Source organism: Molothrus ater, chromosome 3 (genome assembly GCF_012460135.2).
Source record: "Molothrus ater isolate BHLD 08-10-18 breed brown headed cowbird chromosome 3, BPBGC_Mater_1.1, whole genome shotgun sequence".
In the NCBI taxonomy this organism is placed as follows: Eukaryota; Metazoa; Chordata; class Aves; order Passeriformes; family Icteridae; genus Molothrus; species Molothrus ater.
The window spans coordinates 15,765,510-15,780,262 of NC_050480.2; the positions used below are offsets into that span (position 1 = coordinate 15,765,510).

Consider the following 14,753-nt stretch of genomic DNA (forward strand, 5'->3'; position numbering starts at 1 on the left):
CCCTCTCCCCTCCGTGCCCCGTGGCGAGCACCCTCAGGGGGCTGAGGCCCCGAGCAGGGTCGGTGGGCAGAGGTCCGAGGGTGAGGGCGGTCTCCCGGCCGAGTGCGGCTCAGCTGCCCCGGGCCCGCCGTCCCTGCAGCCTCCGGCGAGGCGCGGTAATTGCATAAGCCGGCCGTGCCCGTGAGCTCCCATTGACATGCAGTGGCCGTGGTTACGCAACGCGGCGGTGGCTGCGGTGTCCCGCTCTGCGGGAGCGCGGCGACCCCCGGCCGCGGCCACCGGCGCTGCTCGTGCCGCGCCAGGATTCCCTCGCCTGTACCACAGCAGGAGTGACCCGACCTGCCAAACGTGCTGTCATGGCCCTTTTGATGAGTTCAGGGTCTTGGGTGTGGGGGAATTGAGAAAGGCTTTCTTGTCGCTTCTTCACCACTGGGATTTGATGGCATGAGCATCCCTTTAGGAACGTGACACAGCAACTGGATTTGGCCTGTGCTGTGCAGGACCTCACACAGGGGCCTTGGCTTTTCATGCCTCTTGCTTACACGCTGGGCTGGGTTGGTGAATGTCCCTGTCCTTCCTCCTCCGAGGCACTGTGAGGATTAATTATATTGAGTAAAGTGGAGTGGGAGAAGCAAAGTCACTGCAATATTTAGGGTTTCAGTATGATGGTGTTGGGAAACACCTACAATCAGTAGGTGATGCCATTTGAGAAATCAAGAGGTACTGAGTGTAAGAACAGATTGTGCAAGTGTTTAGACGCTTGGCTATTTTTTCAGTAGTGCCCACTAATTTGGGCATGTTTTCCCCTCTGGATGCCCAGTTGGAGATGGCTCATAGAAGCTCATGTTTGGAAGCCACGTACTGGAGTCATGGCTTCTTCAGGGTGTACCAGCACAGCTGGGCACAGAGGCAGTGAGCATCCCTGCGGCCCAGGTCTCAGAATGGGAAAACCACTGGACTGTTTTCTTCTTGCCAAAACACTGAATGTCTCATCAGCACATGGGAAAGCATCTTGCTGGAGACTGAATTTGTAAATGGTGCAGTAACACGAACCCATCACACATCAGAAACAGCTGGCTTTACAGCGGTCAGGTGAGTGCATTCACAAGTTTACCACAAAGTGGAACTGGAATTAGCTTGATGTGTTTCACCTCCTGTATGCTGCTCACCTCACCATGATGATGATGCCAGCTGCATTATGTTTTCTTTTTCTGTTGGCCTAAGAGAGAATAGAAATCATCCTAAGGTTTTGGTTTTTTTAAAATTTAGTTGTATGGTGTTACACATTGTCCAAAGAGCTCTTTTCAGAACCCTTTGTCTTCTCTGCTGTGCAGAGACACACTTTGTTGGATAAAATTAAATTCATTGGACATAAATCAGGCCAGACAGTTGTTTATGCCAAAGCATGATGTTTTATGAAGGGAGAGGCCATCATTATGTATCTGTTTTGTAGCTGGTTTTAAATGAACTTTTTCATTTCAAAATAATTAAATAACAAGACTTGTCCATTTGGCTAGCTGCTTTGCTTTGTGCTTGTCTTTTTGGCATGTTTTCCCCAAACTAGAACAAATGCAGCATTTGTTTTGTTGGCCATGGATTGACTGGAACAACCTGCACTCTGAAATTTTTACGGAAAAGGACATTCATGAGTTTTTAAAGCTCTAGTGGCCTGTGTCTGTCTGTTTCTGTGCCATGTTATCCTCTTAGCCTGTAACAGTCCAGGAGGACACTGAAATCCTCTGTATACCATGAACAATGTGAGGCAGCCGGAAAGGAGCCCTGCCTCAGTGTGCCCCTGTCCTGCCTGAGTGATGGTCACTCTCGTAGTTTCTCCGAGGGAGGTGCTCTCCAGCAGAAGATTACCTGCATTGCCCAGCAGTCCATGGAGCAGGATTCCATGTCTGAGCAGCACCGTGCCTCTCACCCATGGCGAGGCTTCCTTGGGACCCAGCTTTCCAGAAGGTTCCCCTCTGCAAAGAGCTGCAGGGTGAGTGCTGCACCTAAGCTCCTCTACTTGTTCTTCTGAAAAAGGAGAGGTCTGAGCCAAATCTGTTCCCTCACCCATGTAGTGCTTGTTAAATCATGTGTACAAAATAGGCCCCATTCAGTATTTTTAACAGCTTTCTTGGCAAGGAAGCTCTTGAGTTATCATACTTGAGGGCCTGAGCTTGCAAGTCTTGTCATAGTAGCAGGAGCAACATGATAAATATTTGTGCACCACTGCAATGGTGCTGAAGTACAAGCTACCAAACTTGTCTGGTTGACCAAGTGCACAAAACCTTGTGGATAGGTGTTGTCTTCTATTTCTGGGTTTGTACAGCCTTCAGCTCAGTAGGAGCCTGGGACTCTTGAAATGCAGAGAATCATATAAAGATTAGAAAGAAGTGGCATGGCGCGAACACCATTTGGGAGCAGTTAATGACATGCCCAGCCCAGCCACTAAAGCCATTGCTGAGAACTGGCAAACCCAGAACTTCATCTTAATCCCAGCAGCTTGTATCTTGCAGCCACTCCCTTTGATGATTTAAAAAGGTGTATCTAATTCTTAGCTGGCCTTCACCAGCAAGGAATGCAGCACAATTGCAAATTTGGTGTGGTATAATTACCCTGCCTTTCTTGCCCCATTACCACTGACATTACTCTCCTCATGCCTGAGTTTATGGGCTGACTTGTAGAACCTCTTTGGTTTGTTTTGCTTTTTTAATGACAATGTTGAGAGGATGGGAGGTGTTTGCTGGTTTCATGGGAGCTTCCTTTGGTTTCTGGGTGGCAAGGCACCCCATTCCTGGTTTTTGTAAGACTCGGAAAAAGCTGAGTAATACAATAAAGGAGAATGTCTGGGAAGGAATGTGATTCAGTGGTTGGAGCCAAGTGTTTAATACTTCAGAGGAAATGCTCCTTTTCAGGATTACACCTGAATGACAGTGCTGATAAACAATTATTTGGGTTGTGTAGTGGGTTTTTTTTACCTTTATAGCTTTGCTACTGCAAATCTTCAGTTAGAGGGGTTTATTCAGGCATAAATTTACCCTGGACAGGGTGTCCAAGGCAGGACTTGGGAGAGGATGGTACTGACAATTACAGGGGTTTGAAAGGGACAGGGGGCTGGAGAGCAGAGCAGGAGATGTTGTACATGCCCTCTTGCTGTGTGGCTTCAAAGCATTCTGAGGACAGGTTCCTCTGGCACTGTGCACCGAGACCAGGCCACGGGGTGCTGTGTTCTGGTGGGGATGTCCCTGAGCCTGCCCTCCCACGCTTACCCATGGGAAGGACAAGTGACAGTTATCAGTACGGACAGCGTGGAGGGAGTGTTCAGCAGCCCGTGTGCTTTCACAGGCTTGTGCTGTCACATCCCCGTGGATGGAGGAGGAAACCCAGGGCCAGGAGCAGCACCCCTCTCTTGACATTTATTCCATGTGGCTTCACTGCTTCTTGTTGCCCCCTGAATTATTGCAGTCAAGGGTTTTGCCCTTAGGGTTTGAGCTCTGGCTGTATGTGAACCCCCTGGAAAAGTTTGTTTTCTGGGGCTCCCAGTAATAGACTATGTAAACTGGTGTTTAAGGGGATGATCCTGGTGGCTGAGTTGGTTGGTCACACGCAGACCTGCTGCACATCTGGTGCAGAACATGTGTGTATCAGAAATATCTGTCTTGAAGACTGCTTACTGAAGTTTGCCCCAGGATCTGAGGGCATGTACATAAATGCATGTCAGATACAGTGGAAACCACCTCCAGCTCACTGCTTGCCTCTCCTTGTAGCAAAGAGAGCACCAAACTGCGCCCACAGCTCCCTCTGTCTCCTGGACCAGCTGTGGGTGCTGGGTGGGAGGAACGAGCTGGGTGGGGAAGAAGAGCAGGGAGGTCACCATGAAGACATGACATTGTTACCTGCCTCTTTCCCACTGGCTCCTGCATTGCCAGTTTCAGGTGAGTCCTGGTTCCCACATACAAGAGGCAGAGGAGAGGTTCCCAACTGTGCTCATGCCACACAGAGGGCAGAGGTGGGGTCAGAGCTTGGATAGCACCTCTGTTCTGCCACTGTGCCCTTCCCCATGAGTGCAAAGGCCCATCTCTGATCTCCTGCTGGGGTCAGCAGGGCCTGAGGCTGTTTCTGCTCTGTTTCTGCAGCAGAAAGAGCTGTGGGTGGACACACTGCTGCGGTAAGCTGGGGGATGATCCAGACACAGCTGGGTAGGGGAACACAGCTCCCCAGCTGGGGAGAGGTGTCCCCTGGCTGCAGCAGGAGCTGCCTGACAAGAGAGAAGAGATGGCTTGGAGATCAGCTCACTCCAGGTCCATTCCTGCTGCACAGGACACCACAAGGAGCCAAGAGAGCCTGGGTGACCCACCTGGAGCTGAGCGGCCTCCACATCACTGAGTCTCTGCTCTGGGCTCAGTCACTGAGTGCTGGTGCTCCAAGCAGTAGAGACATCACTGCACACCTTCTCCTGTTCCTCTCTTTCCCAGTGGAGTCCAGCCAGTGCTGGGAGCCTGGAGGAACTGGTGGAGGCCAGCAGAGATGACAGCAGGAGACTTTCAGCTGCCTCTGGCTGTGCTGTGGTGCAGGGATGGGCAGCCAGTGGAGTGAGCTTGTGTGGGAAGGAGGGAAGGGGAGTCCCATGGTGCCAGTCAGGGAGATGGAGAGGTGTAGGGAGCCACCAGCAGCACTGGTATGTGCTTGCTGGCAGTACTGGGAGAAAACCTGTCACGCAGGACAGGGAGCCTGGGAGCACAGAGAGTCCTGGCTCTGCCATGCTCAGTCTGCTGGTGCCAGGTAACAATTCACCACTGCCATTTCTGCTGAGGGGCTGCTCTCCCAAAGGAAGCAAAATCCTGCCTCTCTCTGCCTTCTGGTTTTCTCAGAGTTCTGTGACTGTTGCTGATTTGTGTTCATCAGCTGAAGCACTGTGACTCCTGCCCCCCCCAGCTGATGCCCACAATAAAATGGTCTTTTCTCTCTTCTGACTGTGTTGCCACAGGATTTTCTGGAGTGGGGAGCTGATGTTTGGGGATGAATCCTGAGGGAGGAATGAGTTTAGGATCATCCCTTGTCCCAGCATCCTTCCTAACAGGCAGCTGGTCTGAGTTGAGGTGCTTTAGGAGAGAAATCAAAACAGAGTATCCCACCCAAGTGTGGAGGGTGAGGGATCTGTGGAAGTCTTCTGGTCCAACATCTGCCCCAGCAGGATTCCCTAGAGAAGAATGGTCAGGACCATGTCCTGGTGAATTTAGGGGATCTCCTTGGGGCAGGGCCATGTGGTCAGAGTGGGGGTGGGACATAGACAGGGCATGGTGCCAGGAAAGACTGTTATGGATTAGAGAACCTGGGTGTTGGAAACCTAATAAATTAAGTGGTGAATTAGTGAAATGACATGTTGCATTCCTATGCACAGAAGGGATTGAGCCTTTATTTGCCAGGGTTTTGTTTGCTTTCCTAATGGGCTCATGAAATACAGTTGAATTTATGAAGTACCTTGTACTGTGGAGATGAGGTATCCAAACATACCATGCACTGCTCAGTCCAGAAGAGGCTTCCTGTAGCTTTTCACTGTCTGCAGGACAGGGTGGGGGCTGTTCACTATTTTGAAAATCTCTGCAGGGAATATTCTTCACCTGTAATTTAAAAAACCTGCCTTAATATTCTTGCTTTTAAAGTACTTTCTGCAAATGAAATGTGGAACATGGGAATCTCATGGTGGCCCCAGTCCTAGTTATATGCAGAGCACATTCTACACTTAGTCATGTGTGGGCAGTGCAGTCCCTGCTGGATTTCCTGGACACCACTGGTTTGTCCAAAGTGGTTTGCTGGTTTTGGTGCATTAGGAGCAGAGCCAGCATCTGACTGAGTCCCGAGCATCTACAGGTACAGTGTGAGACTCACAACTTCTCTTTATCATCCAACAGTGCCTTCAGAGGGACCCCCTTCAGTCAGCATATCTGCCCAGGCTGGGAACCAGGCCATTCCTGTGAGGGAAAGGAGAGCTGGGAACTGCACTGAGTGGCTGATCCAGCCAGGTTTCCCAGCCTGTGCACATGGGTTTCAGGTGCTGCATTCCCACTCAGCACTTGTTGCAGTCTGAACTCCTCTTCCTGTCTGGGTCATGTGAGGTACCCTCCGTGAGCGGCACTTTGCTCTTACAGGCATCCTGCTGAGCATTGCAGCAGTTCAGAGCTAAATAATTTATCTGGGGAGAATGTTTTCTACATGACTTAGAAGATGGAAGAGAAGAGGAATATTGCAATAGCAAACTGCAGGGTAGACAAATACATTCTGCCTCTCAGTTTCTGAGCATTGCACTTTGCCACTTTTGTTTGAAAATTGCTTTCTCTCCCATAATTATCTTCAAAGGAGAAAGCTGATCCAAAATGTTTCCCTTTATATATATATATATATATATATATATATATATATATATATTAGGGTGGTTCATTGATTTCCATTTTTAATAATAAAAGTGAACAAACAGAAAAAAAAAGCCCTACAGCAATATATTACCTAGTATTTAAAATAGAGAGAATGCTCATATGTGCCGCAGCACACTTCATCTGTGGGCATCAAAGTGTCTCATAGAGGTCGTAATCCTCATTTCAAAGATGAGGAAACAGAGGTGCTGAGAGAGAAAGTGGCTTAGCAGGTCAGTGACAAAGCAGAACAAGAGTCCCCTGAGCCTGTACTGCAGGCAGAGGTGAGGGAGCAGAGGAGAACAAACCTGTCCTCACCTAATCAGGACAGCTGAGTCCCAAATGCAGTGAAGGCAAAGTGACACTGCAGGGAGAGCACCAAATCATGCCACAAGCCATAGAGCCAGCAAAGCCTGGTTTCTTCCAGTTTTGTGTCTAGTCCAGTAGTTCAGGGTTGTCTGCCGTTGGCCTTTGATGTCACAATAATGGGGTTCCACTTGTCTTTCTCCCACCAAGGGTGCTGGGGGAGTCTGGCTTCTCAGCTTTGTTGTCTGTTTTCACAAAACTTTGGGGTACTTGAGAATTTTTGAGCCTTCCTGTTGTCTGTGATCACTGAGGCAGTGGAGTCATTAGGAGCTCATCCTTGCATGTACACACAGGCATGTTTGTCTCAGCATTGCAGTTGGGGGTTGCCTTATCCTGTGGAACTGCTCAATCAGTCAGCACTTTAATGCTACAGGTCTGAGGCTTTGAACATTTTCTATTCTGTAACAGAGTTCTGGAAGTGGATAAAGGGTGGCACAGCAAGGATGTTCACAATGTTGGTTCAGTAACCACTTATGGGAAAATGTTTCCCAAGGGGAGAGACAAAATTGGACTTTCAGCTCTGTAGCTTCCACTTCGTTGAGACCTGAGAGGCTCACAGCAAAGTAAGACTCATTCATGTTATTCATTTGATGAATAACTTGAGTGAGAAGGCTTCTTCATGCCTGCAGCCATGCCCCCTTGGGTGATGGTCCTCTCACATCTTGTTACCCAGAGAGGGAGAGGTTCAGTGGGAATTTTGATGGGAAGATCTAACATAGCAAGTTGTAAGCTGTCTTGATTTGTAAACTCTGGAAATACTCTGGGGGGCTGTTCAGCCTCCTTTATGGTAAATTGAAACCTGCTGATGGGAGGTTGGTTTTCTTAATTTTAAAAGACCTGTTAAAGGTAAGCCATGGGTGCCACAGGTCTTCTGGCCAAAAACTGAAGGCACTTGCTCTAAAGAACCCCCCTTGTTCTGGTTTCCCATAGTCATCAATATGTTCCTTGGACTAGTAAGGCTTTACTGGCTGTTGTTCAAAAACAATTATTTGGACAGCATACATGAATGGTGGTCAGGGAGGGATACCTGAAGATCCCTCTTCTTCACACCTTACCAGAAAAATATTCTTTTTACTGGGTTAGGTGGTCTTGATCCTTCATCTCTTCTGTGTCATGAACCTAGCATTCCTCACTGGTGGCCCAGTGGTCTGATGTCAAGATGAGCCAAGACATCTTTTCTCCCCTCCAGCCAGTGTGGGTGCTTTGACAGGATGTGCTGGACTGATCTCAGACTGAAGGTGACATTTCTGTGTCTGCCTTGCCTTTGGTTCATGTCACAGCGTCCTTGGTTGATGCACCGAATCTGGGCATGACAGCATGATAGGCAAAGCAAGGAACAATCCTTCTTTGTTCCCATGTACCAGTGGGATTCAAAATCCAGCTGGAGGAGGAAGGAGGTGCATTTTCTTAGTACTTTGTGCTGGCCACTTCAGGTGTTAATTACAATTACCCAGAAATTATGGCACCTCATATTGGAGGTGAGTAGCTGGGGTTTGGGTATTTCCCTGCTGTATCCAAGCACACAGAAAGGAGGTGTGGGAGTTTCTGTCACCACACCTAAACCCTTTGTCAGTCTTGGGCCAGAGCGCCCAGGGTGATTAATTGTTAATGATGGAGGAGCTGCATTGTTTGTCCACTGAATAAATAAAGCATATTTTCCAGCTGTTTCCTCCTCCAAGTCTCTCCCAGCTCCTTCCAACTTCCCCACATCATTCCCTTTTCCTAATCTTCCCATCTTTTCTGTGACTTTCTTCTGCTGTTTCAGCTCTGGTGGGCAATTCCCAGGGTGACAGAGGGCTTTCCAAAGGCAACCTGAATGTCCCAAATGTCCCCATACACCCCCTTCCCAAAATCATCTGTGTCAAAAAGTGATGGTTTTGCCTTTTTGCAATGATTACATTTAATTATTAGTTAAATATCGAGGTCAGCAGCCACTCTTATCCCCAAAGAAGTGCTATGCCTTTTAAACAAGCAGAGCTGGAGGGCAAGGGCATTCAATGATCAAACCATCTGCAGAACAATTGACCTTTCCATTTGTCCTTCAAAGCCAAAGTTTCCCTATTTTCCCAGAACCCGTGACCTATATAGCAAGTTGGTGTCCTCTTAGGGTGGCTGGCCCTAAGGTGCCCATGTTTGCTGCCACCTGTTTCAAAATCTGCCATAGTTTCAGCATCCTTGTGTAAAAAAATTCCAGAATTCCATCCGGTCTTTCCAAAAGCAGGAATGCAGCATGATGGGACACACCAAAACCCATTCTGAAAGTAGTGCACCAGTTAAATGGACAGACCCTGAGGACACTCTGAATCAATATGTAATAACAGTGGTGCTGTATGAAGCTTCCATTCCGTCAGAGCAGCTCTGTGACATTGATTTGCACCAGAGAATAACTAGGAAGCTTTCCTCTCTGTAAATCCACTTCCTAACCTGGCAGACTTTTACAGCATGGAAGTGTCTGTGTGATATTAGTTCTAGTTTCTTCTGTGTGTTCTGACAGGAATTTGTATCTAGTCCTCTTTGCTGAGAGTACATGTCCTTTAGAAATGTTTTGATTTTTTTTTCCGGAAGGGTTTTACTTGGAAAAAAAAATTAGTTACAGTTTTATGATGTTCAAATATTGGAGTCTTTTCTTAGCAAAGGTACATATCTTTTTTCTAGCATAAAAATGCATGTGTGTGCAGGGTTCTGGGAATCAGTGGAAATTATGTTAGCTAGAACATGGGTTTTGTTCATATGTTGGGAAAGGCAGTGCTGCCATTGAATTTAACTCTAAACAAGACAAGCTGGGCATTGTTTTTAACTCACAGGCCACCCAGTTGAGAAATGTTCTCGCTATATCAACAAGGACAGCTGTGAGAAGTCAAGTGCATTGGAGTCAGACTCATCTCACCATCTTCAGGTGTCCAACTTCAGCACCATCAACTTGACACTGAGGCTCTCTGTATAAAGGAATTCAGGATGGAATGATCCATCATGGTTCCTGTGGAAACATGAGGTCTAAAATTGCCTATTTCTATCCAGAGGGTTTTAAGGGAGCCCAGAACTGCCAGTTACAGTGTAAATACCCATTATCAGCCTAGATACTGGGTATTGACCCCTGAGGTTCTCAGTAGGTCTCCAGACTCCCAGTCTTACCTCCCACTCACCTGGGTACAGTGCACGCCTTATATATACTGCACCAGTCCCTGCTCAGCCTGTATTAATTAATAACAGCTTTATTATCTGATAGGGACCAACAGAATATAACCTGTGACACAGAAGGCTCCTCCCCTGAGGATGGTTCCCTGCAGACAGATGGCAAGCAGAAAATATGCCAGAAATGCTCTGCCTCAGAAGGTTCCCTTTCAGGCATTGCTGGCTGGTGTGGGCGCCAGTTACAGAGGAGTTCTTCAAGGCTAAGGCAGTATGGAAAACCTGCAAGAGAAAAACATGAAACCAAACAAGGGAAGAAGACCCAAGCAATTAGTATTCTCCAGTGAGGGTTTTATTTCAGCCTGTCGCTCTCCCTCTCTGCTTAGCACTGTAGATATACACCTCGTGGGAGAGCAGCTCTGCCCAGGGAGATGCAGCATCCACGCAGGCAGGAGAAGGGGTGGGAGACAGCACGTAGCCAGCCTAATTTCACAGACTGGGAGCAGATTTCAGCAGCTGACGTCATGACCGGTGTGAGGTTGGTGGGGACGTTGGTGGCAGAGGCAGTAATTAAACCCCTGGCATTCTGGCCGGAGGCACAGTCATGTCCTGCTTCATCTGAAGCAGAGTTGGTCTGACACAGCAGAAGCCTTTACATAACCAGGCCAGATTTTCACTTTTGGAGCAACAGTTTCAGAAGAACTACAGAAACTACAGACAGGATTTGTCGTTACTTATGAGCAGGGGGGTGAGAGCGCTTCTCTCGCCTCCTGTCTCGCACCTCACTGGGTGACAAGTATGTCAGGGAGTGAGAGCTGGTCCTGCAGCTGACTACCAGGCTTCTGTTTTTGCTCCCATATCCTCTGTGCTTTCTGTTGGGATAGCAGAGGTTTGCACTGGCATGTGAGACATTTTCTTATTGCTCTCTAGAACCGCAGTCGCATTTCAGAAGCTTTTTGGCATGTTGCCCTGCTGGCAGCCCACAATCGCAGTAGCAGCTTCTCAGGCTGAAATGTTTTTGTTGCAATGCATTTAGCCCATCTCTATTATTGCACAGGCTTTTCTTTTCTCCCTCATCTGCTCTGGCTGTATCAGGAGGTATGAACCTTTCTCAGGGAATCTTTCATATTTTTCAGCATTTGGAGTGAACCTGAATAAACACTTGTTAGGTAAAAAAGCTCAATTGGAAAGCCTTAGTGTGTTTCTTGGCTTGTTGTTCTGGCTGACACCATGTCTTGCAGACACAGTATTACAACAGCAGTAGTGCAGCAATACACTTAGGATGGCTTGGTGCACGTAAACACGGTTGTTTGAAGGCTGAAGAATCATACTGACATGCCTTTGACTCCTGATGGTCATTGCCTATCCCATGAACGTGCTTTCCTTGTAGACACACTCACTCAGTGGTTTGCTGGAAAACAGAGGCTTAAAACTGATAGGCATTTTCTAACAACATTTAAAGCTGTGGGATAATTAAAGTGAAATGCTTTAATTCATTGGTTCCCTTTTCAAGTAAAACCATTCAACCAGAGTAAGAACAATAGATGACTCCCTGTGAGTTCATCAGCTGTAAATCCAGGGTATAAAGTAAAACAAACACATCATAAAATTTCTGCCCTGTTTTTTTTTCCCACCTGTTCTTTAGACGATTCATCTCTTTTGGAAAGCTTATTAGTTGATGTCTTTAAAATCATGAGCTCTACATGGGGAGCAAGGATGATATGCAGGCAGAGGACACCGAGGTTTTGGTTTGAAGCAGGAGTGGGAAATGTTGGCATCTTTGGTGAGGAATGAAGTGAGCCAGAGAGTGGTAGGCTGGGGGGCATGTGTGCTTTGGGGATCCCTGCCTAAGCTCAAAGCACTTATGCAGACACTTACCTGTAATAATGTGTTTAAACACAGACCTGAAGATCTTAAAAACATGCACAAGCCTAAAACTCTAAACCTGTCACCTCAACATGTGTCTGTGTGCTTTCCTGAGTCAAAGCCTGCACAGTGAGGTGGGTTTGGCGAGAGCGTGGCTGGGATACAGGCTCACAGTGACTGGGACCGGCAGGGCAGAGCTGGAGTCTTTTGGAGGAACTCAGCTTCCACTGTCAGAATCTGTAGAAGCCACAGTCTCCAATTAGCATCTTTAATCTTATTATCTCAAGCCTTTTATCTTCACATTTTCTTGTCTGTTTGTTTGTTTTCTTTAAATTTGTTTACATATACTGAACTGAAAGTTTTTCTGGAAATGCTGGTATGACTTTTAACTGCAAGAGTGATTCACAGAGAATAATTAATTCAAAGATCTTGGCATTTCTTTTCCTTGTAAAAAAAGGTGGTGGATATTCTGTGATTTTCTTGAAAGATTTTCCCTCTAAATGTGCATGTTTACACTCACACCCACACAGACTCACACACATTTGCAAATGCAGACACTTCCCTCTTCTTCTGGAGCTTTCAAGTTCTGGAGCAGCACATCTGACCTGTACAATTAACACTTTCTGCTATGTATCTCCTTTATTTATGTCTAAAAGCAAGACAGAGCTTTTGAGGTTGGTGGGGCTCATCCTATAGGTTTTTGTCCACACCTTAAACTTCCTGAGCTTCCTGCACTGAGCAGGCACATGCAAACAGCAAGGAAGATGTGTGCCCTGTGTTAACTCCTGCAGGAGTGGTAATTTCAGGCTCCATCTGGGAGGCTGCTGCTTGGCCTGGGTCAAACCAGGCATTTTTCTAAGGAATTAAACAGCACTGATCATCTCCCAGTGCCCAGGATTGTTCCTCAGTGCTGTTTAATTTATTAAATATTGATGTTGATATAAAGGTTATAGCTTACTCTCAATTTACTATCTATTAGCAGCAAAAGGAGTGAGTTCTACCTCAGACTTTGTAAGCCCTCAGGAGTATTCTTAGGTAATAAATTAAGACTGGACCTTGCAAGTCTGGAAAACAAGCTCATACAGAGTATAAGGGGTAGGATTTCCCCACTGGCACCATAAATGAAGTCTCTCATGAAACCTGGAGTGGCTCCTCACTGTAAACATCAACAATACTTGAACTATTTGCTTATTAGAGCTCACAATTTCACTTGAAATTTGGGCACCTAAAGAAAAAAAGAAGTTACTAAACACCTTTGAAGAGTAAGATCTCATTTTTTCCCTTGTTCTGAAAAAAGGTCATTTATGCAATGACAAAATTCCTGTAGCTTACTACTTTCCAATATTACTTCAGAAGTTAAAAGCTATGATGCTGCTTTTTAATCACCATCACAGCATGACAAAAGTCCTACTTACTTTGCAGTGATGGTTATATCGTTGCAATACTGACAGCTCCCTTGGGACCTGTGCAAGGTAACAAGAAGGCTAGAGGCAAGCTGGGTTCAGCCAAATGAAAAAGGAGCCAAATAAACAAGGAGCCCACAGTAGAATACAAAGTCACTCTGTAATTATACTCCATTTTTTTTCTGCCTTGTCTATGAAGCAGAGTCACTGGAATAGGAGAGCTTTTAAAAATCAGGGAGGACCAAGATTATTATAACTAACTATAACAACTCTTGGCTCTTTGAGGGCATTTATTCAAATGCCTCTAAGCCCTTGCTCTTTACAAAGAGAGATAAATGTAATTATCACAGTTCTAAAGTGAGGAAAGATGAGGCTTAATTAACTACTCGTGGATATACAGCAAATGAGTAGCAGAGATGGGAACAGAAACCAGTTTTCCTGACTTCCTCTGGCACCTGAATCCCAGTGCCACCTCTGTCAGGTACACACCACAGTGAGATAAGCAAGGCAAGATACCACTGGGTAAAAGCTGAGACCACAGACAGTCCCAAGCCCAGCTGAAGTGTCTCTGGATGCACCTATTGCCTGTGGTCTGGCATTTGGTGAGCACAGTCTGGCATGAGGAACCTGCATCTTGTATGTGTGAGAGAACAGTTTGATTGTCATAGTGTTGTCCTCCCAACAATCCTAAAGTTTACCTGTGGGAAAGAGTTACCTACTGAGGCATCACCCACCTGGCTGCTCTCTGCTGCTCCACCACTCCAGCTGTGCTAACCAGGGACTCCTGGCTTTATCCATGTCAGTGGTTTGGGATGCAGCCACAGTGGTACACACCCTACCCCATCCACTGAGGGTTCTTGGTATCCAACCTCTGTTGCTTTTGTTCCAGTGGCAGGAATGTTCATGCAGGCTCAGACAGGACCTGTGGACACTGAGCCATGCACTGAGAGACTCCTTGTTCCAGAGAACTGAGCCACATGCCTGGAAGAAGAAACTGTACTAGGAGGTGCAGAGATGAGATAAGCCAGGCACTGATTCCTCAAAGCCAGCATTTAGCCTCTGTTTTCCCAAAAGGCTGATGGCAGAGAAGGATAGCTTTAAAGTGTTTTGTTCTGAATAAACAGTGCCAAAGCAGAGGAAGGGACCTCTCTTTCACCCCTCTTGCTGACTTTGGGGCAGGAATATTCAAACTCTTTTTCCTCAGTGCCTGCACAGCCTGGAAGCTGTGTCTTCCTTAGGCACCGCCAGCTGTCATAACAGCTCTGGAAGTCAAGGTGCTCACGGCATCTCCACAGGCTCTCTGGAGGTTCATCCACCTGTTTGTCTCAAGGTTTTCTTTTCCTATGGTTGTGATAGAAGTTGTCTCAGCAAATGAGGGGAATTCATTGCTACACAATTGAGATCACTTTCCTGTTTGGGTCAAAACGTAACCTAAAGCTTTCAAATTCCACTCATTGTGGCTTCCTGAGCACACTGCTGTGTGTCTAAAGCCATCTACACAACTCCAGGAGGCAAATCAAGTTAAAATGCTCAGAACAAGTTTTTTTCTGGTTTTTACTCATGACTTACTACGTTGCAGCAGTGAGGC

General features: G+C 46.8%; 1 protein-coding gene across 1 annotated transcript in view; it reads left to right on the forward strand.

The window, feature by feature from the left end:
* The first annotated feature begins 1,964 nt into the window (after window positions 1-1,964).
* Window positions 1,965-14,753, forward strand: part of LOC118684504 (uncharacterized) — a 31,878-nt gene continuing 19,089 nt past the window's right edge. The window contains exon 1 of the mRNA XM_036379310.2: window positions 1,965-1,987. The gene's annotated coding sequence lies outside the window, so the exon portion shown is untranslated. The remainder of the gene's footprint in view (window positions 1,988-14,753) is intronic.